Consider the following 26,292-nt stretch of genomic DNA (forward strand, 5'->3'; position numbering starts at 1 on the left):
AGAAGGCTATACATGCATACTAATACTAATACGAATAATACACGTGCACATGTCTGGCTATACATTAAATGTATCGGTGGGACATTTGTTTACTTTTCGTTCATTCATAAGTTCGCATTCGGTGGCGGCAAATGGCATTAGTGTGGGCTTAGTTGTGGATCATGAAATGGAGGCGCCAATGTAAGGCAGTAGCACCCACAGCCACAACATCAGCAACAACAATAGCCGGCACAAAAGTAACAAGCCAAATGAAAAAGGAGGCCAATCAGTGTAATAACGTAAAGAAGGAAGGCGAATGGGTGCATTAAGGTTTGGCCTAGTACAAGCTGAAATTTATTGAGTGTTGCTTCTCAGTAAGGTGCGTGTATGTATGTATGTGAATGAGTGGGCGGTTGGGCGTTCTAATGAATGTATTAGTACGACTACATATTTTGAGAGTTTCGTTTGAGACTTACACGACCAAACATACACATATGTGTATGTACGAGGTGTATTCAAAAAGTACTTTGACTTTTCAGATTTATTTATTTATTTATTCATTTACGATTTTTTTTTTTTGTGTCATGTCCCAAACCTAAATATCTATATTCGCAGTTTCAACTGTGTATAAGGTATATTTAGTTGATAGCCACAAATGTTAAACGTACTTTGGTGTGTTTGGCGATTTTCTGATATCGAAAAAGTTGATAAAAAATCTGAACTTTTTAGACAAAAATTAAACCGTAATATTTCCTCAACCAGCTTGGCCTTTAGCGACGGTTTCTTATTCACAAAACACAAAATATTATATCTATGAAAGGCCGGAATTGTGAAAATAACGGCCACATCGTTGGGGGATTTCAGTTCATACCAAAGCGCTTTTTGTATTACCTATATTAAATAATATATTATAATTAAATTATATCTGAGAGGCACCACTTGCAGGGGATAAACAGATGTTGGTCAATAAAGATATATATTTTGGAGTCATTTTAAAAAGTAATTTTTCTCTTTGAGCACACCTCGTATATTTGTAGATGGCAATGACGTAACGCTGGGCGATTTTCGTGATTGGTAGTATGGGTAGACACTTTCGTGTTGCGTGTCTCGCATGTTTAACGTTTCGTTTGTCACGTTTTTCGGTTTAATAGGAGACTGATTTCCACACGTCAAATTTGTGTGAATGAAATAACAACAATAATGTGCAAATACTGTTTTGCGGCGCTTTTTTCCATACGTGCCACGCTCCACATACCACATGCTGTTGCTCTTGCTGTAAGCCGTTATGTGAGTCATTAATTTTAAACAAATTGCCCCATCCATGTTGGCTCGTATGCATAAATGTTTCCACATACATACATTCGAGCGTATGTAAGTATGTGAAAACACACGCTGCCACAGGACACAAATAACGAAGTTTTTCTGGCAACCGCGTTTTATTGGCGTGCTTATGTGTCATATTTTGTGTCATAATTAAGGCATTTTAATTTAACACTTCGAGTGCGAATTTCCTTCCAAGCAACAACCAGCCAGTCAGTCAGCCCAATTTGAGTAAGCGCTCGCGGCCTAATGTGGGTGTTGCACATTGTCACACTTGCCACACATATGCAAAAGCAAACAAGGGGAAGGATTCAACAACACGCACACACGCATATGCATATGTATATGTATGTGTATGCACATATATACATGCATACGTATCACGTTTAACTGCAACGCTGGCAAATATACGTCGAAGGGACATAAAGGACTGCTCAACGTTAGCACACAAAGGATCCTGCATTGGCACTTGTGCGTGCCTTAACCCCCCTTTTGAAGCTAAATTATGTGAATCCCTTTTTATGTATACGAGTAGTATATTTGTAGGTATGTGCGTGTCGTTTTATGTGTATGTATTATACCTATGCCGGTTGTGTGTTTCTGCTGCTGATTGGCTGCAACTCAAATCGGGGGCATTAAGGCATCAGGCACATTAATGGGTTGATACATGTATGTATGCACAATATACACATAAACATATATTGCAGCTACACGGAGCAGTTAATAAATTTGTGTTGTTGCTATTGCAAAGTTTATTATAGTGCAACTTGTAAAAGTATCTCCTTTACATACTATGAAGTGCACCGAAATTGGGTTATATTTCTGTCCACCTTTGCTTGAACTGCTGTTGCAAACGACAATCGGCCATCTCACAGACCATCTTTTATGCTGAAAAAGCGACTGTAAGTAAGATTTTTCGGAGCATATCGCCTACCTAGTAAGGTCCACGAAATCTTTCTAAGAATTCTCATAACACTTCGTTAAAATTTCATTGCAATCCGATAAACGGAGTAGAAACGAGTTCCCTAACGCAAACATACATTCACGAAATTCGCAAAAATTCAACGAACAAAAGACTTCCAAACATTTGCGTTTTATGGAAGAAAACTCTCAACATCTTATGCAAAAAATAAAAATTGTCAAAAATCAATAAGATTTTTAAGCAATTTCAAACTTTCACTTCATTGTAGGCCTTTACTTTTCGCCAAGTGTTGGCGAATAGATGAAGCAACTGGTATAAATGAACATATCGTGGCAACGCTGCACTAAAGCTGCCTTAAATTGCATATGTTTGTAAAATAGCGAGTTAAACCAATTTTATGAGGTATAACCACCCCTTCTGGCGGCAAATTTTGCTCGTTTACTTTGTTGTTGTTTTCGCATGCAAATTTTTCATCAAGTTAACCAAAGAAATAGCGAGCAGAGAAGTGACGAATAGAAGAGGCCTCATATTAAAACTCAGTGGGCTATAATAGTGCATACTTAGATGTTTTCTAAAAATTTTGATTAAAAAATTCAACATTTTGACGAAATGTTTTTTTTTTTTTAATTTTTGTGAGTTTTGTACAAAGTTTGAAACTTTGCTTTATAAGACTTTTGTTATGAAATGAACCTTGATACAAATGAGAAGGTAGATTAACTTATTGATATTAGCAGCACTGTTAGCCCTTTGATTTTTACTGGTAATGTAACATTTCTAACGAAATATATTGAAAATTTAAATTAACTTTTTTCAACTGCTTTGAATTAAATATCAAATAATTAAAATAAAAAAAATTAGCTGTGCATGTCTATATGTTTTTTTTTTTAAATAGCGACATATATACAAAAATTTATTTCTAACAATATGGCAATGCTGCAACATAAGCAAATTATAAAACTTCAAAATCCTTGTATCCGTCAAAAATTTTAAATGAAACTACCTTATTTTTTGTGGAATAGCACTATATTTTTATAAAAAGATTTACGAAAAATGTTGCATGAAAAGTATTGCGAAGTAACTTAATTATATGAGCACAAGTGAGTATACAAATCCATTCTTTGCTAATTGATGTTGTCCTGTAAACGGAAGGGTTATAGTTTCTTGCGGCGTCCGAACGACGGAAGCTTTAACTTAGTAGAAATTCACTCGATGGCTTGCCATTGCCTCATTTGCCTTGTTTCCAGTGATTGTGCTAAAAATCCTTCGCTCTCGTTCTCCTACCACGTTAACGATCTGAATTAACGTGAATAGCTAATTGTACCCACTCCTTCCTTATCAGCGGCCATTAGAAAATGCTGCTGCTAACATACGAACATGCGCCATAATTGCTGTAGCTGGTTTTCCGCTCCGGTATTTTAAACATTCCTCTATCGGCAATACTATTATTTGCATTGGCGTTGCCATGCCAAATGCATTTGCGCCGTTGTCGTGTTGAAATTCAGGCAACCACGCCACTCGCCAATTCCTACTTGTCGCCGTCAAATTTAAGGCTTCCTTTATACATATGCGTTTCCTCAAGTTTTTGTCTCTGCTTCATGTCTTCCGTTATTTACCGTGTTGCACCGCTTTTGAACTCACATATACTTATACACATGCATATGTAACACATGTGGTAGTTGCAGCGAGGTAGCTCTTCCACGTTTAAGCCACAGTTGTAGTTGTAGCGTATTGCAGCAGTGACACCATTGTAATATTTTCAAGGCACTTGTTCCACTTGTAGTTGTTGCTTCCGCTTTGTGTTGTATGTTATTGAATGGTTTAGTCATTGTCCTCTTAGCTGCGATGTTTATTTAATTATTTCTCCACAAGTTTAGTGGTGGTTTCTTACGGCATGTGCGCGAATACATGGTTTTTGAATGTTCTGAAGAAATTCCGCTCTTCCCCTCCTAATAGGGGTTTTAAATAATTTCAAGTTAAAATGTGAAAACATGGCTCATAAAACTGATACGTCTATGTTTACGATACTCGTAATGAGCTTAAGCTGACGCCTTGGAGTGTGTGTCATACCGGCAGTAGAAGATCTGTGTTATATCCAATATGGATATGAAGCAAAAAACGCATAGGACAACAGCCAGCAATCGGCATACATTGGTAAATGAATTTCTGCCATGAAAATTTGTATTCCAAAAATAATCTGCCTTTTGGTGGTAAAATGTAGGTAAAATCAATTAAAAATTTAGGTCAACATCAAGACGCACAGCAGATACTACTCGTATTAGCACTAGCCAACAAAATCAAAGATAAATTTTTGATCCCGAATTGACCATTTTTTTGGACCATAGTACCAATACTTTTTTTATATTATATATATATATATATATACTTTTTCATTGATTATTTATTTAGTAAATCTAGAAAACAATTTCATTCAAACTACATGGACTAACAGTATTTGTAAAAAAAATTTTGCGAATATTTCAAAAATTTATAATTTATTGAGTGATAATTTAAAAGTTTTTTTTGAAGATGGGAAATCAAAAGCCAAAGAAATTGAAATCTTGTTGAACTCATTCAATGTTTTAATAAAAGGTGCATTTAGCCATAAACAGTTCTAACCTGCTCCAGGAAGAATAAGTCACTGCTTCGAAAATTGCGTATGTGAAAACGAATACGCTCTAAGAGTAGAGAGAGAGCCAACTGTCTCATTCATAATATCGAAAGGAAAGCAGAGTGAAAGTATAAAGAAATCGGAGTAGCGATGTTTAAAAAAGTGAGTGCAAAATGAAGAAATTTTTTTTTTTAATGAGTTCAAGGCTATGGTATGACTTAGGTCATACGAGTCACATTTTACGACTCGTTTCCACGGCGTTACCGGAACGACCCGGATTTATATCCGGCCAAGGACTAACTAAAACGACTAAGAAACTGAGAAGTGGAATCAAAGATTACTCCCAAATCAGAAATTTCATTAAAAGTATTTAGACGAGAGTTTTTTGTAGAGATTAAATGCTGATACGTTGAAGGAGGTACGTGAGAACATTTCTTAATATTTAGTTGAAGTGGATTTGAAGTTCTATCAATAATAGACCAATTAGTGAATTTACCCAATTTGTTTCAAAACTGCCCCTACTTTGAAAATACGAGTGCAAAAATTGTGGTTGTATTAAAATGAAGACCAAATATGACTTTTCCATGATGACAATTTCAAGAAGTGTTTAAGGGATGAAACGACAGTTTCAAGAAGTGCACAGGAAGTAGCATCATGTAAAAAAATCATAACATTAAAATAGTGCTGAAGTGGATGAATTGCTCAGTCATCAAATAAGAGTGTGAAACAATAGACCATACATTTTGGGTATCGGGTCATTCTTTTCTACCGAAAGACCGTGCTTTTAGGTTGATAGTAATGAAAATAAAAGAAGCAAATTAGTTGTGCAACCCTGGGTATTATTATGAATTAATAGAAAACGGTAGAAAAAGAAATACATTTGAGAGGAAACGAATGTCGCAGCCGGATTTTATTTCAATGAAATTATTGGAGAGGCAACAAGAAGAAGAATAAAAAATATCGCGGGAGAATCTATCTATCGGCTGCAAACACAGTGGATGAGATTTTTGAAAAATGAACCTTATCAAATGTTCTATAAGACTTCTTTAGATGACTCTAAATTCCACGTAAAAGAGGAAGGCCAAAAATATTATATAAGGAAATGTGCGCTTCCATTATACACCAGTAAATGAAAAAACATACAGATATTATATGTTTTAGGAACTATTTAAGAATCTTAAAACATTGAAATGATAAAAATGGATTACGTTTTTAAAATAATTAATAAATGTTCATGAATTATGTTCAAATAAAACTTATAGGTCTTTAGTGCTTTAGATCATTTATAGGGCATTTAGCTAATTTCGAAAATAGTCTAAGTCATTAACAACTTCAAAAAAATATTTCACAATGAAATTCACGCAAAATTTCATTTCTGACAAAAAAATATATATTTTCGGTAAACTCTAAACTGGCGGCCGCCGTAGCCGAATGGCTTGGTGAGTGACTACCATTCGGAATTCACGGAGAGAACGTAGGTTCGAATCTCGGTGGAACACCAAAATTAAGAAAAACATTTTTCTAAAAGCGGTCGCCCCTCGGCCATGAAAAAACTCCTCATAAAAATATCTGCCGTTCGGAGTCGACTTAAAACTGTAGGTCCCTCCATTTGTGGAACAACATCAAGACGCACACCACAAATAGGAGGAGGAGCTCGGCCAAACACCCAAAAAAGGGTGTACACGCCAATTATATACAATATATATACATAAAGTCTAAACTGTTGCTAAATTACCAAAACGCATTTCAAAAATCTTAATAAAGGAAGTGTGGATAAAATGTAAATGTTAAGGCGAATCTATTAAGGGGTTACATACGACAAGCAGCCCCAAAAATGCGCTAAAAGAAAAACTTGTTTTTAGAAGGGATACCAATAGAAATAAGTATAAAAAAATAGTATACATTATTTATTAGTACTTAAACTTTATAAACAAATTTATTTTAATTTTTCCTTACAAAAATTATTTATTTATTTATTCATCAATTAAAGTATAACTTAAATAGATTACTAATATGAGATACATTAGTCACAATTCAAAAAGTGTATCTCCAGATTAAGTCTTGATATGAAAGTCTCTCGTGAGTTAGAGAATATATCCAAATGTTTGCATAATTGGTTAGACTGTCTTATACAACGTGTGAGCGGTTCATTTCGACTAAAATTGGTCTTGTGATAAGGTAAATGGAACATATTGCTGAGTCTTATGTTACGAGTGGGACAATTAAAGAGTATTAGCTCCAGCAAGAAGTGACATTTGATATGATTCGTAACTATGTCTCTTATAAACATTACCGATGAAGTTTTTCTCCGCATTTCTAAAGTTGGCAGTGCTAACAAAAGACATCTACTTTTATATGCAGGCAAACTGCAAGGCCAACGAAGTGAATAAATAGCAAATCGAGTGAAACGTTTTTGAACCTTCTCAATTCTTAAAGATGAACCCATATAGAATGGATCCCAAATGATGCTGCAATATTCGAGGTTTGATCTCACAAGAGAAAAATACAAATTTTTCAGCGTAGAGATATCCTGGAACTCCCTCGAATTCCTTATTACAAATCCAAGCATAGATCTAGACTTGGCAATTAGTATATAAAAAATCACGTGACCCAAAGTACAATGAAAAACAATTTTCTCCACGGTCTACATCATTTCTCCTTGAAATGCTGATGGATCTGTAAAAAGTAAAAAGAATCTTGTAAAATAAAGTTGTAGTTATAGTCTGTCGAGCTGGATTTTTGAATTTCGAAAAATTTTGCAATTTACGGCATTTTAAAAAAAGTATGCGTTTTACGTCATAAATTCCAAACTTTAATTATATTTATGATTTTTTTTTAATATAAACATCAAAAATGAAATCTATAGAGGAAAATAGTTTCGAGAAAAACGAGTTTAAAGTATGACGTGCAGGAGCGCGTGGACTGCTATCTCCTTAGTTAATGGGCTGTAGAAGCTATGATATTGGGAATTTTTTAATTTATTTAATTTTTTGTTTTCTATTTTGACGTGACAATCAAACGTAAAAACAGTGTTGTTAATCTAGTGCCACCACCTCTAATAAATGCCTCCATAAAAAATTAAACAAAACAAAAATAGAAAAATTCTTGATTAAAAACGTTACCATGGAAATTTTTTTTATTGATTTTTCTAAATAGTTTGGAGATCGAACTTCTTAAGAAAAATGTAATGACATTTTGTAAGAGAGTTTCATCATAAAATCTTTAAATACAACTGCCAGAATGCAATACCTCTATTTAGCACTGCGGAATTGTGGTATTATCGTAAATTGCGCAGAAGGCGAATAACTCTTTCGAAATGCTAACAAGTTACGGCTCAATAACAATAAAAACCTCAGTTTTTCCAACACCCGCAATACCCGATTTTGGACTCTTAACCGCTAAAGAGAATGCACGGTGGCGCACTGAAGAAAATATCGTTGCTGTTAAAATGAATTTTGCAGAAAATCCAAATTCATAGATTCGCCATCGTAGGCAAGAGATTGGCTTGTCTCTATTAACATTATTGGCGAATTTTTCGAGAATATTTCAAACTCAATTGCATGCATTGCAATCAACCAGCAATCATTTACAATAACAGTTCTGTAAGTAATTGAGCGCTGGAACAGTTTGAACTCGATCCACTTTTCCACTAACAAATTAAGTACGAGTAAGTAATCATTCTGAACAAGCAAACCTTGCGTAACTCTCAGTTTCAGAAACGTTTATACGCCCCGCGAAAATATCTATTGATGAAGTGAATTTATGCTTCTACAATATTTTGGAACACTCGCAACCAAGAAGTCTTAGAAAACAACAATTATCGCCCCATTCCTAGCGTATGGCTTAAAAATGTAGTTTCGAAAGTCCACTCTGGCGTACTTCAGCTGGAGCCTTGATAATCAAATACGTATATTTATTCACTAATTTTTTTATTGAAAAGAAAGAATCTTAAATACTAATAGATATTTTAACGGATAACATAATAATATATAACATAAAAATATATTTAATTTTCATGAACATCCTTTGCTGGTTATTTTTTAGAACAATATCAAGACACACACCACAAATTTAAGCAGGAACTCGGCCAATCATGATTGGCATATACCCAGTCTAATTTTCCTTTACCTTTACGAGTAGAAGGCGCACATTAGGTTTGGCTAGATGTTTCAATGGTTTTTTTTTGGAAAGTGCCTTGGAATTAATAACATCGAAAGAGTAAACTCAAGCCTTTGAAATTAGTTCAGTGATTCATAAACTTAGAAATCGGTAGTAAAATATACGCAATAAAATGGCCTGAAAAGAATTATTTAAAACGTACTACACAAACCAGAACATGATAATAGGGTACAGAAACGGATTTCTCATCGAGGTGCAGGACTCTCGGAAGCGCTAGGCAATAATACAAATATACGTTCCCGCAACAGTCTTTTCTACGTAACCGGAATTACCCGGATTTATATTTGGTCAAGCACTGTCACTTCAGTAGCATCCCCCATATATACATATGTATGTATGAGGAATGTTTATGCTGGCACAAGAAGAATAATATAAATATATTTCAAACGGAGATATACGAATTAGAACAAGAAGAGGAAGCCGAAACCGCCGAACATGTGCTGGCATTGTGCCCAACACTGATGCATAAGCGATACAAACTCCTGGCTAAACAGAGGTAGAAATAAAACTCAGTAAAATACACCTAGTATTAAAATTTACTGAGGAAATTTGCCTAAGAGAAATACTCTAAACCAAAATCAAATTTTTTATTAATTTTAAATTGCCATAATAATAATGATAATAACAACAAATGTAAACATGATTGACAAGAGATATTTAATACAGGTACAATATTTGACAACACTCACTAACAAGTAATTTTTTGAGTTGATATTTTTGGTAAATAGAAGCCGAGCTCTTTAAGTCCTTCAACGAAAATGTGTATTTGACTAGCGTTTACCCTTAACAATATCTCAAGGGATATCTAATGAACCACTCGTGAATAAAATTTTACCAAAGAATTACTACTTCTGGCCGCTGTATTCATTCAAGCTTTTACTCAAAACTATTTTTAAAGATCTAAAAGTGTTAAAAATTGATTGATAGGCTTCCGTTCAGTAAGTTAAGCAAGCAACGCCGGCTTGTTGTCTGATGGGCGGTACATAAAAATTAACTACGACTGTGGTAAAATTTGCCAATCTGTTTGCGGTATGGGGGTCGTGGAAGTTTTTATGTATACATTTAAATAAAAATTATAAGCTTTCCATGCTCCTCATGGAACCTTCCATGATGCACTCTAGTCTAGCTTAAACGTGAGCCTTTACTCCTTTGAAAGATAAACTCTGTGCATATTCACCAGCTTAAAAGTGTAAAAAATGCATTTTTTAAGAATGTTCTATTTAGCAAAAATATTTATTTTTTAACTTAGGCGTTGCATGACTTCTAAATGTACATATACATATAGGTATACATATATATCCTACGTCTACGTGTTGCTGCAGTGGCGCTTGAGCTGTTCCACGCACATTTTTCGACTTAGGAAAAAGTTACCAAACTGTACTATATCTGCATGTTATATGTACATATATCCATATTGCTGTTCAAAAACTTAGATTTCTAAATTTTCCTTAAACGTTTCAGCCTCCTCAAATTGTCACCCAATGCACTAAGTACAGAAGTACACCTTGACAAAAAGTGACGCAGCCAAAGTGATCCGCCATTTCAGGAATATCATCATCTCTCCCACTTCTACGCATTCCCTTCATTGTCTTAAGTGCCTGCATGTGTGAGGTAGACATTTGCATTCGAAAATTTTCTGAAGTGGAGGTGTTTATTTTTAGAGTTATGTACCGTTACTATATGCTGTAATGCGCCGCACGCACCAAAAGCATAAATTCCATTGGGGATGGCCAAGAAAAATGGGGTGCACTGAATGCGTACACAAATATTTGTGCATGCACTCCATTGCATAGCGCAACATAGTCATAGTAATATATAGATACAATATGTATGTAAGTATGTGTGTATCGATGCTCATCTCGAAGATGCATGCATCTGAAGTTTCTGTGCAACATTGTTTTCTATTTGCCCATCAGCCCCAATGCGATTACAAGTAACGCGCGCGGAGTGTCTATGTGTGTAGGTGTGTTCGCGCCACATTTGCAACTAAAAATAGTTGGCAACAAAATGGAGTTGCCTGTGGTGAAGTGGTGCAACTGCACTCTCATTGGATAATGTAAAGTTTCAACATCGAAACCGTAGTCATTTATGCGACAGACAAATTGTGGCAGCGCGCTTTGTCGACGCACACTTATTTGTCGTATTTATGTTGCCTTGTGGCATGTGGCACAGATGTGAATATGCATACATACATATGTAAGTATGGTGCAAGACAGCCCAAGATGCTGCCAAGAAAGCCCTGAAATTTAAAAATGTTTTGCAGTATACAAAATGTGGAAGTGAAAAGAGGTCTGAGTAATTTTTTTTTACAGAAATTATGAGGATTTGTAAAATTTGCAAGAGGGCTGAATGATTCCATATACTCATATGCATGCACACACACACACATAGAAGCACATATTGTAGACGCATATTAATACAATATTTTTGTCTGTATTCGGAAAGTTGTTTGCTTCTTCTCTAATTTGTTTACAAGGCACTGATCTGCAGTACGATCAGCAACGCACACAATTTTATCAGATGCAGTTGAACTTGAACTTCAAATCGACTTTTGCTCTTGTTCTATTTGTTAGGCAAAGTTAAGAAAAATATCTTTGATATCTTCAGTAGTACGCATCTTATTCTTTATTGATTCAAAACCTATGTATATATGGCTTTAACCAGGCTCAAAAACGGTGCTATGCATTTTTTCTTTCGACTACTTTAGTTTCAATTAAAAACATTACTGCGAAAGTGAGAGTTTGTAGGAGCGATTCTAGCTCAAATTGTAAAGCTGCTGCTAATCAGTTGCTTTGTAAATATGCTACATAAATTCTTTCATTAATTTATTTATTTATTTGCATATTTGGAAAAACTGTTTTCGAATAATTATTTTTACATGAGAAAAGTGAAGACTTTCGCATATGTTTCTTCCATCTTTGGTCAAATTTTAAGCTTAGCGACTGGCCTTCCAATTGCTGTTGAACATTTACTATTACCAATCAGATTTCTTGTCGAATTATTGTCTTACACTGACCGTTTTTTTCGGCTAAGCTGCTGTTCAGTATATAAATAAGTCGCTTTCCTCCAAACATATTTCTAAAGCACTTATTTTTAAAGAACTTAGTTCCAGAGAAGTTATGACTATAATAAAGTAAACATAGCGCCTGCTGTATCAAAATATGTACAAGTCTTCCGTGGTAAGGGTTTGTCGGCTAAGAATTGCACAAGGTTGCTGCATTGGCCGCTTTCAAGCATACAAATGGGGAAATGCCGTTTCTGTAGATTGGAACGCCTTGCGTAGTAGCTGTCTGTGTGATATGAATTGTGGGCTGGTACTCTTTTTTGCACAAGCTGGAAACACTGCTAAAAAACATTGATTGTTGGCTTTTGCACATTAAAATTAAAACTTTGCTGTGGGATGATCTTTAGTTTCAGCAAGTTAACTCAACATTCCACAGTGATTCAGAGAAAACATTTAGCGCGAAATTTTTCGTATCTTCTAATATTGATGGACATTGACCGCTTATTCTGAAATTCGATCACAATAATTTAGATTACAAAAATTATAATAATTATATAGGTAACCAGTCAAAATTTTTAAGTTGAGGCACAAAATCCATTTACATCACTTTTTCCGGAGAATATCTTTTCTAGATGAAAGGAATTTTATATTTTGCCAAATATAAATAAACTTACAAGTATTAAGAAGATTTTTACGTTTTTTTTTTTTCAATACCCATATAAAACCTGTAAATTTTTTAACCACAGTAGTCGAATGGCTACCATTCGGTAGTGCTCGAAACCCCAAACAATTGCAAAACTCCGAGTATATTTCTGCCATGAAAAAACAATTTTCTCAGAATAACACCATCTGCCTTTCGAAGGTGGCACAAAACAATAGGGAACCTATTATTTGTAGAAAACATCAGGAGACGCAACCCACCCATAGAAGAAGGAACTCGACCAAATACCCAAAAAGAAATTAAGCGCTGACTACGTACTATATATGCGTATATATTTTTATTTCGTTGAAACTCTGTTCGCTTTACAGAATAAAAGTTTTTAATTTACGAACAAAGAAATATGCCAATTCTCTTCCCACATGGAAACTGCACAAGCTTTTTGCAAATTATTTTTCCAGCATACGAATCAATACGAGTTTTGTCACAACGCGTTGTGGGCATTCTAAGAATGTTATAACGTATTTTGACCTTTAAAGATTATAGTCTATTCGGAAAATAAGTATTTGCAAACCTTTCATATTTTTATGAATCAAAGGCTTTCAGGGGTTAGGCGTAGTCAGAGGCCCGAAAAATGATGATGTTCAATAATTTTTTTTTGCTTGTCAATTGCTTTATTTTACAAAAATAAAAACATAGCATGAAAATATCCTGTTTCGACTTGACTTTAGCAAAATTTCAAAAAAAAAAATTACTAATTGTAAAAGTCATCACTGCTTGTATGGAGCCCGTTTCTCCAGAAGTCCCTTGATCATCACAAGTCCTTGGGGATTCATCTAAAATCAATCGGACAAGAGAAATTAGTTTTATTAATAGATAATCTCGTGCCTGATCGAAGCAGTTTTTGTTTTCAAAATTAACAATATGGTGGCCTCGGGAAATATTTTTCAGATTTTCGAGAAAAAAACCGACAAATAATTGTTAAAAAAAAATCGAAATTTTTCCTTCGATCAGGCACGAGTTTTTTATGTATTTCAAAAGCAGTATACATTTTATTGAAATCTACCAAGCGGTTTTTAAGTTACAGTGACCACCAGTTCAAAAAACATAGTTTTGAGAAAAACATATTTAAAGTTTTGTTATCGAGCTCCGGAGCGCCCGAGCGCCCTTTGTTAATTGTTGGAAAAAATATAAGAAAATGCAAAAAAAAGATATATTTTTTTTAATCTGACTACCTGCGTTTAAGAAAGAAAATACAAATTTTTGAAGTGAAACTTCTTAGGCGTCGATGGACGAGCGAAAATGGAGAGTAAAATTTCAAGGCCATGCAACGTTTTGGGCTTTTTCGTTCTGCGAGAGAGAAAAAAGATATAACGTAGAGGAAAAGGAGAGAGAGAGCTTACCTTATATATGTATGTCTTAGATATACTTTAGGCTATTTTCCCCGAGTTTTTCCTTGTGGTTGCTAATTTTCAGTGAGAAATAACACAGCCTACTTTTTGGCGCTTGTTTGTTGGTGCAAAGTTGTAGGAAATATATTTCTGGTGCCTACTTTTTGGCGTTATATTTCCTTGGTGACAACTGTTTGGGGCGTTTTTTGGTCTCAATTTTTTGGCATTTTTTTTTTGTGTCTACTTTTTGGGGCTTATTCTCGTTTCCTGGCTGGTGCTTCTGCGTACTATAAAGTGCTATCCATTCCGCCGTCGGTTTTATTGGTACTGCCTTGTGATAATTTGTGCCGTTGCTGCGGTCCTGGAATCGCTGCGTTTGTGCGGGTGATAAACGCTCCGAGTAGTGCGCGTTGTTGCCACGGTTTGTGTCTGGCGTTTACCTACACCGGTCGACCCTTCTCCGTTTTTTGTAAATTTTGTCTGTTTGTATTCTCTGCAAATGTTGTGAATTTATTTAGATATATATTCTTTCTCTCTCTCTCTCTCATTCCCTCTCGAGTCTCTCCCTCTTTCTTTGTCTGCCTTGGAAGTTTCACTTCTGTTATGCGTTCTACGCTACAAGCACTTTTTTTCCTAAAAAAGGATGCGCGGAAGTAAAAAAGTTCAGAGCACTTTTCATCGATCTACGGAACTACCTTTTTTAATGATTAAAATTATGATATTTAAAATACTTTACTCAATTAGGTTCATAAAAGCTGAAGTCAGGAGCATTAATAGTTTTTGTTATTTGTTTCATTAAATAATTCTACGTGTGGCGCTTTAATCAGTGTGGCTTCTTCACCTAGTATTTCCTATGCATAGTTGTTAATGTTAGCAGCATCGCGAGCCGCCTTGTACACTTTCAGAGCTGGAACAGTTCTGCCTATGACATGAACAAGTCAGCGAAGCCATTGTATTTTAATCCGCCGCACTATATCTATATCGTTGTAAAGCTTACTCAACTCATGGTTTCATCGCCTGCAGAATACGCCATCGCCGATTAGCAACGATCCGCGATTCTTGCGCTAAACCTTTCTCCAGAAAGAAAAGCCGCCACATCAACTGTTGTCTTTGTCCATTCCTCTGTGCTATGTACCAGCTCTGGCCGGTTGAGTGACTTAAAGAATATGATTTTTGTACCATCCGAGATGAGTTTACTTCTTGTAGGCAATTGCTCAGTCGAAATTATTAATATTACCATAACGAAATGAGAAGGTACCGAGGGTTTTTTTTATCATGATATAATAATAACGAGACTACAGAAAAGCGATATTTTCAAATAAATCGCCAGCATTGCGTCAGCCTTCAAAGTCAACATAGCCTACTTCCTCGGCTATTGCTCAGGCTCAGCTGCATCAGCCTCATTAAAAATTAGATCTATTGGAACTATGCAAAGCTCCAAGTTCTATACTCAAGCTTTACATCCCACACCATTTTTTTATAAGTACAATAGATACATTTTATTAATATACATTACGTTTTTAAATATAGAGTCACTGAGTCACTCCAATACCTATTCTGAAGTTTAATTTCTTACTTTCGATTTGCAGAGTGAGAATCTAGGTGAAGCTTGTCTGGATTCCCGCCCAACCAGCACAACGTTGCCAACCTCACTCGGTGTACGCACAGTACTGTTACTTTTTATTGATATTGTGGGAGTCCATACACGTTCCATGCACGTTCTCCACACATAATGAATTCTTTCTTCGTCTTTTATAGTTGATGAAGTTCTTTAAATGTATTTATTTTACTTTTATGTCAGCTGCCAGCCAACTACTACTACAAGTATGGTATACACGCATGTGTATGTGTGCAAGTGCTCTTCTTTGGACAACATATTTACGCGCTGACTGGACATCCACAATGGTCCGACAGGCTATACTTGTACAAATGGATATATGCTTTTTTACTTGGTTATGTATTTGCGCATTTTCACAATATACGAGTGTCTTGTGCGCCAAAAGTGCAATGCAGAGTTGAAGTTGGCGGTGTAAAGCGTTGAGGGGGGATGGATACGAATGCTGACAATGGCGCTCACAGTTGTTAACTGTCTTCCTAGTTGATTTTTCACTGTCAGCAACGTCATTATTGTTGTTTTTAATTTTTTTATATGTATGTGCTTCATGTGTTACACACACATGCGTTTGTAAGGTAATTTTGTTGTTGTCGCTTGCTACCGAAGAAGTTGCGGTTACTCAGTTTTATTATTACCTTTAGCATGCACAACAAAACACATCGCTGAGTACGATTTTCTCATTTTCTTCTTCTTCGTTTGTGCCTTGTCCTTTGTCATCCACATCATTAACGAGAAGGCAACCGGCGCGCAAACTCACATTTATTCAAGAAACGGTAGCAAATTGTTTGATTATCTTTCAGTTGCAGTTGTTTCATGTTTTACGATTTTTTCCCTCGTTTCGTTTTTTTTCTATTTTTATGCCTTCTTATTTGCCTTTCGCCTTCATTTCAGCTTTTACTTGCTCCAAAACAGTTTGTATTCATTTTCCTCTTCCTGTGTTCAGAACTTTGCGGCACTACAATCTTTTCCGCTTTTTTACATTTTTTTTATTTATTTTTTGGAGCTTTTTCTACAAAGTACTTCTATTCTTTCGTTTTGCTTTATGATGCTTATTTATTTTTGTTTTTATTTATTTTGTTTGTTTTTGTTGTGCTACACTTCTGTCGCTAGCTTCACATTATTTTTCGACTCATTTTTGTATTTTTTTCTGGGGAATTGCGCCAACGCATGCGAATAGCCGTTCAGCCCTCAAGAGGCCTCTGCTTGTTTATGTTCAGTGCTTGAGCTCTTAATTTCTTTTTATTTCATTTTTCGATGTTTTATTATATAGAATACTTCATTTATTTATTTTTTGTTGTTGGCTTGTTGTTTTTATTTCTTTCCGAAATGTGACTTTGATTGTTGCTTCAACTGCCTCGGACACAGAAACACATAAACGCGAGTCTGTTTTTTTTTTTTGGAAGAGTGCGTGTGTGTGTGTGTGTGTGTACGAGTTGTGCTTCAGGCGAATGTTTGCCGACAGCTGGCTTCACATGTAGGTATGTATGTATGTGTTGGTTGCAAGTTTAAATGTGTCACATTGTTTATTTTTGCATGATTTAATACTTTTATATCATTGAAAGTGTTTTTATTTTATGGAAATTCTTTACATGTTTTTTGTTGTATTCCGAGTAGATATCTAAGTTCTTTGAAATCATGTAAAGGACAACAAAGTTTATGCCTATTAAGCCTTCATATCAGCGTAAGTACATGTGAATTAGACTTGCATATTTCATGCAAAGTTTTGAGTTATTATTGCTTAGTTGAAGTTCTTAGAGATTTATTTTAGATGAAGTTTTTATAAAGAATCTATTGCAGAATATGGCTAGAATCCTTTATGAGACAGATCCGAATTAAAAACGGTTTGTGTCTGATATAAATTTGATTATAAATCTGTGGCGCAGAAAATAATCTCTAAGCCGAGAAATATGATTTCGGGAAAAAACACTTTTTACACATTTCTGCGTATTATACTTATACAGAAGTCAGCAGGTTTTCTTAAAATTTTCTATTAATAACTCTTTAAATACACATTTCCATACTTTCCGCATTTTCACGTACATATGTAGCTCATTTGCCTTTTTAAAGCTTTAACTGTGGGGACAAGAAGTCTCACAGACAACTGTGATCTCATAACGAAGAGTACTGAAAATGTTTTGTACGTTTGTATGTTAATATTGATAGTATTTTTTGGTTCCTTACAAATAATAATAAATTATTTCAATACCAAATCTCTTCTTGAAAGACTTATTCATCGCAATCATAGAGTTTGTATTTCAGCTTTACACTGAACGCTTATGCTTTGCTCACACGGCGCGTAATTCGCTCTCTAAGTAATTCTCCTGTTTCCATGGCCCTTCGTAATGCACCTTAGCAGCTTTCCTGCTTGTTCTTGTTGTTTGCTTTTTGTTATTATTATTATTTGCTGTGAACATCGGTGAGAGAGAAAAAAAAAAGTTGAAAGCTAAGATTTTACTCAATTTATTCTTTTCGCTTTCCAGCAATAAGAAAAAGTTCAGTAAATGGTAGCAGGTCAATATGCTGCCAGTCAAACAGCCACATATTAGGCTTCTTCTATTCTCCACTTCTCTGCTCGCTATCTATGGTATCTGCTCGGATCACTTGACGAAAAATTTGCGCAAAGCTACTGAGCAAGATTCGCCGCTAGCGAGTATAGTTATGCCTCGTAAAACTGGTATAACTCAGTATTTTACAAGCAAAAGTATTTTTGGGCGGCTCTATTCCAGCGCACCCAAGATATGTTTATTTATACCTGTTGCTTCATCTATTCGCCACTTGCTAACGCTTACAAAAAAAAAAAGAGGCCTACTATGAGAATTAGTAATAGAGTTAAGAAAACTAGAATAGAATTTGGTCTCCTCTGCAATTTTTGAGTTGTTCAGCAACCTCTCCTACATAATAATTTTGTCACAATTTCTTTTTTTGCTTTCATTACTAAAATTTACAATTTCTTTGGTTATTATGCAACGTTATTAATTAAGACTGAATTACTTACAAAAGAGGTAATTCCCACTCAAAGTTCCATACGGCAAACTCGTATGGTATTTCGTAGACTAATAGAGAAGTACATTACAAATAAGAGAGCGAATTGCAAATGGGAGAGTCACTTACGTATGTGGGCACTAGTGGTCCGAAAAAGAAATATCCATACTTAAATTTTAAGCCAATTAATTGTTTATTGCTGTGACCAGAAAGTTGTTATTCAATTTGCTTCTTGAAAGTCCACAAAAATGCTCCGGAAATAGTAAACTTTTGTGACTGATGCATAAACGAAGCTGCATGCAAAAAATAAATAGGACTTCTTTACTTCTTCATAATAATATGTTGTAATTCCACGTATTAGAAATTATGCAAATAAGTATTTCGTTTGCAATTTGTATTTGATTAGTGACGACCTTAATTTTTTCAGAAAATGCATTTGCCAGAGAAAGAGTAGTTTTTCTGGGGAGTAAAAGTCATCAAAAAGGCTTGTACTAACATCCTGAAGTGCCACTCCGCGGACGATATAAAACACTCATTCGACATGCCTTTAAAAAATGCAATTCACTATATTAAATCGAAGGCCGACTATTTTGAATACAAAATCGTTTTATTTAATTTTTAGTTAAAATATTTGCTGTTTCAAACCAATAGATGGTAGAATATAGCAAAACAAGTAAATTAGTATGAACAAGCAATTAACAAAATCTGGATTTATTTTTTAATTATTCCGAACTAGCATATCAATGCTTAAAACAAAATGTATTATGATTAAATTATTAAAATTATATGTACTGATCATGCCTCAAATCTTACTGTATAAAACTTTGCGATTTAATTAGACCGATTAATGAATTAGCTGGTTAGGGCAATCGATATGTAATGTCGATATTGCCTTAGTAACTAATTTAATAAGAATTGTATTTTGAGATTTTTTTCTACTGAAGTTTTTTTCATTTCTCACTATCATACAGGTACTTTGTCAGGAGCAAAGTGAAAAAAGAGCACCTAAAAACGAAAAAAATGGCTGGAAGAGGGAGCACAGGTGAATATCTATCATTGTCGAAAACGTACTTAGTGGTTTGTCAGTTTTAATATTTTTTCATGCGATATGTAAATTTCACGTCGATATCAATACACACACAAAGTCTATGTCACTAAAATAGCACAGAATTTTACACACCTGGTAATATTGTAATTATTAGGACAATAAACACCCGGGTCTGAAGCATCAATTGATAGAAAAAAAAATCGAATAGCCACCGCGTCTCGCCAAACATGGCAAATCCTGAGTGTATTTCTGGTATGAAAACGCTTTTTATAAAAAACGATTTGCCGTTCGGGGTCGGCTTAAAGCTTTAAGTGCCTCCATTTATGAACAACATCAAGACGCACGCTACAAATAGAATTAGGAGCCCGGTCTAATACCTCTAAATGGTATAAAAGCCAATTATATATATAACACATGGGCTGAAAAGTCCCGAGCTTAACAAAGAAAACACGTTTTTTTGTTCAAGATTAGCTTTATTTGTCCACGTAATTTCCATCAAGAGCAACGCAATCTTTCCAGCGCCGTTCTTACATTTCAATGCAGCGATAACCTCTTCATTCGCGCGAAATTTCTACCGGCTAGCTTTTTTTAAGTCTGCGAACACGCAGAAGTTGCTGGGAGCCAAATCGCTCCAATAACGCTATACTCGTACAATTAGATCACAAAGAAAATAATAATTTTAACGCGCCATAACGGTGATTAATTGTCATCGTGCCGACCACTGGACGTATAGTGCCAAGATCAGTAAAGTGTACGGATTATTAAAGTCTAAACTAAATCTCCCAATGAAAACAATTATGCAATACGACTTTGAAGCGTGGCCATTAAACAAGAATTTCGTTTCAAAAACGGCACCCTGATTAGAGACTTCGCCAAGAGTAATTATTATAGTTGCAACAACCGATTAATAAATTAGGAGGTGGGGAACAGGTGCGGGGTTTAGAGTAAATAAGAAGAAAGCAGTTACAAATACTCGTATTCAATTGAAGTCGATTTTTACGACACCGGGCCATATTATTGATAGTTATGAAAATCCCAAAGAGTAGCGGATCTACGATATTACCTTGTGGAACACCGGAAGAGGCAATGAGTCACTGTAAACTAAGATAGTATGACTGACCTTTTCGAATGCTTTCGAGAAGTATGTATAAACAGTATTGAATTCAAAATGATTTTTAAAGGCAGACAAACAAATTTGCAAGATTTGTAACAGTTGAGCTACCAGTTTTTGCTAAAGCTTTGCTTGATGTTTGTTTCTCGTGGTAAGAACAGAACTTATCAGAAATCTGAACAGAAATCTTATTGCAACAAAAACTTTATTCTGCAGATAATCCGATAGAATGAAGCTCATTACTTTTATTCCGCAATGTGATAGTTAAAATACTCAAGAACTATGGCTCAATAGTGAATATTCATAGTACTGCGTTAAGCCCAGGAGTAGTTAAACTGAGACTAAATATTTAGAACTGAATTTTTTTTTTTTACTACCACAGCCAATTTAGTACAATGTTTTCGTAACTACCAGCTTTGAAACAAATCTATTATATTCTAGTGTCATCTAGCAAATGTATGTTTATAAATTTATAGGTAAAATATTTTGGTTTTCGTGTTTAGTTTGAAAATTAAAAACAGGAGAAGGGCAAAAAGTAAATTTTCAACCTTACCTGAACGACCCGGATTTATATCCGGCACAGAACTGTCACTTCAGCAGCATTCCCCATATATGTATGGGGAGGGTTTATGCTGCTATAACAACAACAACAACAACAACAACAAAGTGAATAAAGTTAATAAAATAAATATGTTGTAAAATTTTAACAATTTATTTACTTTATAATTTTTTATACAAAATAGTTCATATTTCGCACGAAAATTTAAAAAAATTCCAAAAACTTTCATTAAATTCCCAACTTTTGAATCAAAGAAAAATTATATGTATGCATTTTTTATCTTCTATATATATAAAAATGAAATGATGTTCGTTTGTACGCAAGCCAATAAAAGAAGAAAAAATCAAAATATTGAACAAATTGTGTTCTTAGTGAAAATTGCCGCAGAACTGCTCGATTCTTAGATTAAGTTTCGAATTAACATTCATTTTATATGTACAACTTTTTTTGAATAAATATGCAAATTTTTCGTTATTGTGAAACGATTTGCGTCGTGTTGCTAAGTTGCAAATTTTTTCTACGGAGAGTAAACATAAACAACAACATGTTTATGATACAATCATGAATAATGTTAGCCATGGAACTGGTGGATTGTTTTTCTTGGATGCTCCTGGGCGAACAGGAAAGACCACCACAATTTACAGACACCTAAATAAGACAAATGTTGCAACATTTTTCGGTTTTGTCTTTCCGTCACCGACTAATTTCGAAGAACAGCGTGGGTTAGCAAGGGTCCTAGAGCAGCTTGATTGCCACTAGAAATTCGATTACTACTCCCCGCCACTTTTTCTCAAATTAATAGATATTAACCAAAAATGAAGTGCTTACCAAAACCAAATAGTTTGCTATAAAAAGTGTAATATAATATATACACACATAGGTACATACATATGTGGGTAAGGGTATACAAGTGTTTGTTGTTTTCATATGAATCTGTCCCCTGACTACTCCACTGGCAAGCCTAATGGGACTACTTGCGAATAATGGCGCCAATAACTCGAGTGTTGCATTCGTCGTCAATTATTGCCGGCGCTAAAGCTGTTATGTGGGTCACTTCTGCACTCAATTTTCACAAATGTAAGTATCCTTTTATTAACGCATGCATATACATATGTATAGCTATGTGTGTGCTTAAAGGCTTCGCCAGTCATGAATGGAATTTCGAGCTTCAATTTTGGATTTTTTCTTTCTTATTTTGACAAACGAAATTCTCAACTATATATAAGTCCTTTGCGATTTCCACATGACCATTGTGTTTAATGATAAATAAAAAATTTAAATAAATTGATTTCAATGTGACTGTACAAACCTTCGTTAATCCGTTTGATATTCAGTGGCAGCGTTGCGTAATTTTAATTATCCTGCGCGTTCTTATTTGTTCTTGTTAAAAACTTTTTTGCACCGAAATGTATTTTTTCGAAATTATTCATTAAAATAAACGAATTAGGCTTGTAAACGAAAATGAGGGAAAGGGGGAATTTAACACCAGTTTAGTTGACCTTTATGAACCTTTTTTTTTTTTTTTCAACTTTGAAATATTGTTAAATTGTATGCAATGAAATAAAATAAAAAAAAAACTTTGGCAGTCTATTTGCTGCTTTGCACTTTTGATTTCTGTGTGTTATCCTTCGATTTGTAAATTGATGTTTGTTTATAATTCTTGATACAAAGACGATCACTTTCTCGTTTCAATTTTGAATTTCCCAAAAACTTTAGATGTATGTAATGCACTTTCTCTAATATGTATGTATGTGTGTACGTAGAATTGCTTGAACTTTCACAATTTTTCTACATTTCGTTTTGTTTGCAAACACAATTTGGAATATATTTTTTTGTTATTGTTGTTTGCCTTTTTTCGTTTCAGTAACACTGCACAAAATTTTTTGCGTAAAATTTTCATCACAAAAACACACACACAACTGGTTAATAAACTATTATTTTTGCATCAGTTTATATTTATTTATTTTTCTTTATAAAAAAAATAGTTGGCGAGAATAATCTTCCTATGCGTGTACGAAAGAGAGTGAGGAGTATGAACGGCGGCAATTGTTGTTAAAAAATTCAAATTCAAAAAACGACGGCCGCTTCGCTTGTACGGTGCAAAAGTGTATGAAAATAAACTTTTCACCCCTTCGAAGGATACACTACAACTGCTCGCAGCAAACGGTCGCACGTCAAAACCAACCCCTGTTCCACATGCCACACTGTGTCAACGCAGTGTAATGCGCCACAACCACATAGCCAATCTGAGGACGAACGTACGGTCATGTTGCATGTTGCATGTTGAATGCAGTGCAGTGTTGCCCTCGGATATTCGTGCTTTCCCTTGCCCATCCATCCAATCGCCTTCCGTTTCAAAGTTGCAACGGCAAATGAATGCATGTGTATTTGTGTATGGGTGAGTATATTTAGTCACGATTGTTCCGTTTTCTCTTAAACCGTCATACCTCGCAACAACGAACATGCTCGCTTCAATGCATCCCTACTGTGCAACATGTTGCTACGTTGTGGTGTGTTGTGAAACATTTAAAACGCAGCTTTGCTTACTTTTCCGATACCGCTCCACATTTGTAACTGTATGTGTGTAGATATGTTTCCTTTTTGTGGTTGTTAATGGTTGTTTTTGCTTCGTGTGCTTTGCTTATGTTTATTGTGTTCTTGTTTCGCATTTCTTCTTGTTCTAGTTGGGACAGCAAGCAGCAGTTGGCGCGTTTATTTTTGCATAGTGGGTTATTTTGGAGTTTGCTTATGTCTTAATATAATACCAGTTTCAGACCACAATGACTTACGTGAGCCTTCGTTGCATTGTATTAGGATAAATAATAAAGGGTACAAACTAGAAAATGTCATTTGTCATGTGTGTTATAAATATATATTATATAAATATTAGTTACCAAAAATATTTATTTAAAGAGTTATCGACCCTCGACTCTCTCTCACGTAAGCGATTATTTGTCAATAATCTAATAGCGCGCGGTCCTCGGCAGACACTAGCAAACTTCCAAGAGCATTCTGTAGATATACGTATACCTTTGTGGAAAACATTAAGACGCGCACCAAAAGCAAGACGAGAAGATCGGCTAAACGCCCAACAATTATGCAGGCAATAATTATATATGAATAAATACATACGAGTATGTATGATATATTGATAGGAATAAGGTAGACCACAGTAACCGAATGGGTTGGTGCGTGACTAGCATTCGAAAATACACAGGTTCGCAGCCCCGGGCACAAAACACCTGTTGGTAGAAAAAGTTTTTTCTAATAGCGGTTGCCCGTCGACAGGCAATGGCAAACCTCCGTGTGTGTATATGACCATTATACCATGAAAAAACTCCTCATAAAAAACCACCTTGTGTAAAACGCACACCACAAATAGAAGAAGCAACTCAGCCAAATACCCAGACAAGGTGTAATTATGTATTGTAGCATACTTATATTTTATGAATTGTTAATGTATTTATTTCTATATGGCAATACCTTAAGATTTAATTTAAAGTTTTCTTATATTATATGGCAATGCCCTAAAATTGTAATGATCTAGTAGTCATTTTTTGAACTCTAAATTTGAATTTTATAGCAGGATTGCCTTTGCCTATAAAAAGCCTTTACGCTCTTGGAAAGAGCACATTCCGTTTATTAACTGGCGGTGAGCAGAGCTTAGGTACTTGCCAATGACTACCTTTGTAGTGTGGTCAGCGTTGGCTGGCCACTGCAAAACAGGTGTTGCTCTTGCTCGCGTAGCTTACTTAACACATTTGTTTTAGTTTTGCGGCGTTTTTATTACGGTTAAAAATACAACAGTTATATTTTATAATAAATTAAATTATATTTTATAATAAAATAAATACAACTTTATAGTATTATATTATACGTAAGGTATTTGCGATAACTCATTATCTCATTACTGATAACACTAATATCGTTAGTAGTTACTATATATACCTGGAACGAGCAACAACACAATGTCGCCAAGTGATGGTTGTGTCCGATGCATGCAATCCCGACCTGGCTCTCCTCCTTTTTTAATTTAAATAAGGAAATAGGGGAACAAAGATTTTCTGACGATAATGAATTGAAGGTGACCGTAGAAAACTAATTTGAAGATAAATCCAAAGAGCTATAAAGGCATCGTATGGTAATTGCGATATGTTAAGCAGATAAGGAAATACAGGGCGCGTACGGTATTTGAGAACAACTTGAGAGTAAGTAGCTTTTATTTTGAAAAAAAAAATTAATGGAACTTCACGCCTTTTCTACACAACATTGACTTATTATACTTATATACCTATAAAATCATTCAATAAAATTTCCATTAACTGAAATAATCTAATCGATTCGGGTCCGGAAACGATTGCGCGTCCAAATCCAATGTTCCTTGTTCATATTGACCATAATGGTATTAGTTGCAGCCATCAGAGAAGTGGTGGTAGTAATCCATAAGGGATGTCATAAGTTCAGTGTTATGTGATCATGGTCAGCCATCCAATCTAGTGTCACATTCGCTTTCAATGAAGGAGCAACATCTTGTTGAATATTAATCAGGGGGTTCGCTACTGTCTATAGAGCAGCAGAATTCACTGGAAATACTTGAGTAAAGAAATGTGTTGGCATGACATGTCCTTTGCTAATCACAACTTCTAAAACCGTAACAGTGGTTGGAAACTTACGGTTGGTCTTTTCGTTTTGATTAAAATTTGTTTCATCAGGTAAAACCCATAACACCTCAGGCGCATCAGAGCAATTAATTCTGTTGAGAAGGCGTTTTCATCGAATAACTCGCTGTTCCCGTGTTTGCTTAAATAAAACTATTTTCTGCGCATAATGTAGGATTTATATCGGGGATCTTCATCGGCAACTCTACGAATGAGACCCTCAGAAACATTAAGCTCGCTCGCAAGGGCCCACATTGA

At 35.0% G+C, this 26,292-nt stretch overlaps 1 protein-coding gene across 2 annotated transcripts in view; it reads right to left on the bottom strand.

Annotated features, from left to right (window-relative positions):
• The window catches only part of LOC128859719 (methylcytosine dioxygenase TET-like), a 149,239-nt gene extending 125,725 nt beyond the window's left edge, over positions 1–23,514 (bottom strand). For both annotated transcript variants that reach the window (XM_054096756.1, XM_054096755.1), the window contains exon 1: positions 22,686–23,514. The gene's annotated coding sequence lies outside the window, so the exon portion shown is untranslated. The remainder of the gene's footprint in view (positions 1–22,685) is intronic.
• Between the last annotated feature and the right edge of the window lie 2,778 nt (positions 23,515–26,292).

Source organism: Anastrepha ludens, chromosome 4 (genome assembly GCF_028408465.1).
Source record: "Anastrepha ludens isolate Willacy chromosome 4, idAnaLude1.1, whole genome shotgun sequence".
Classification (NCBI taxonomy): Eukaryota; Metazoa; Arthropoda; class Insecta; order Diptera; family Tephritidae; genus Anastrepha; species Anastrepha ludens.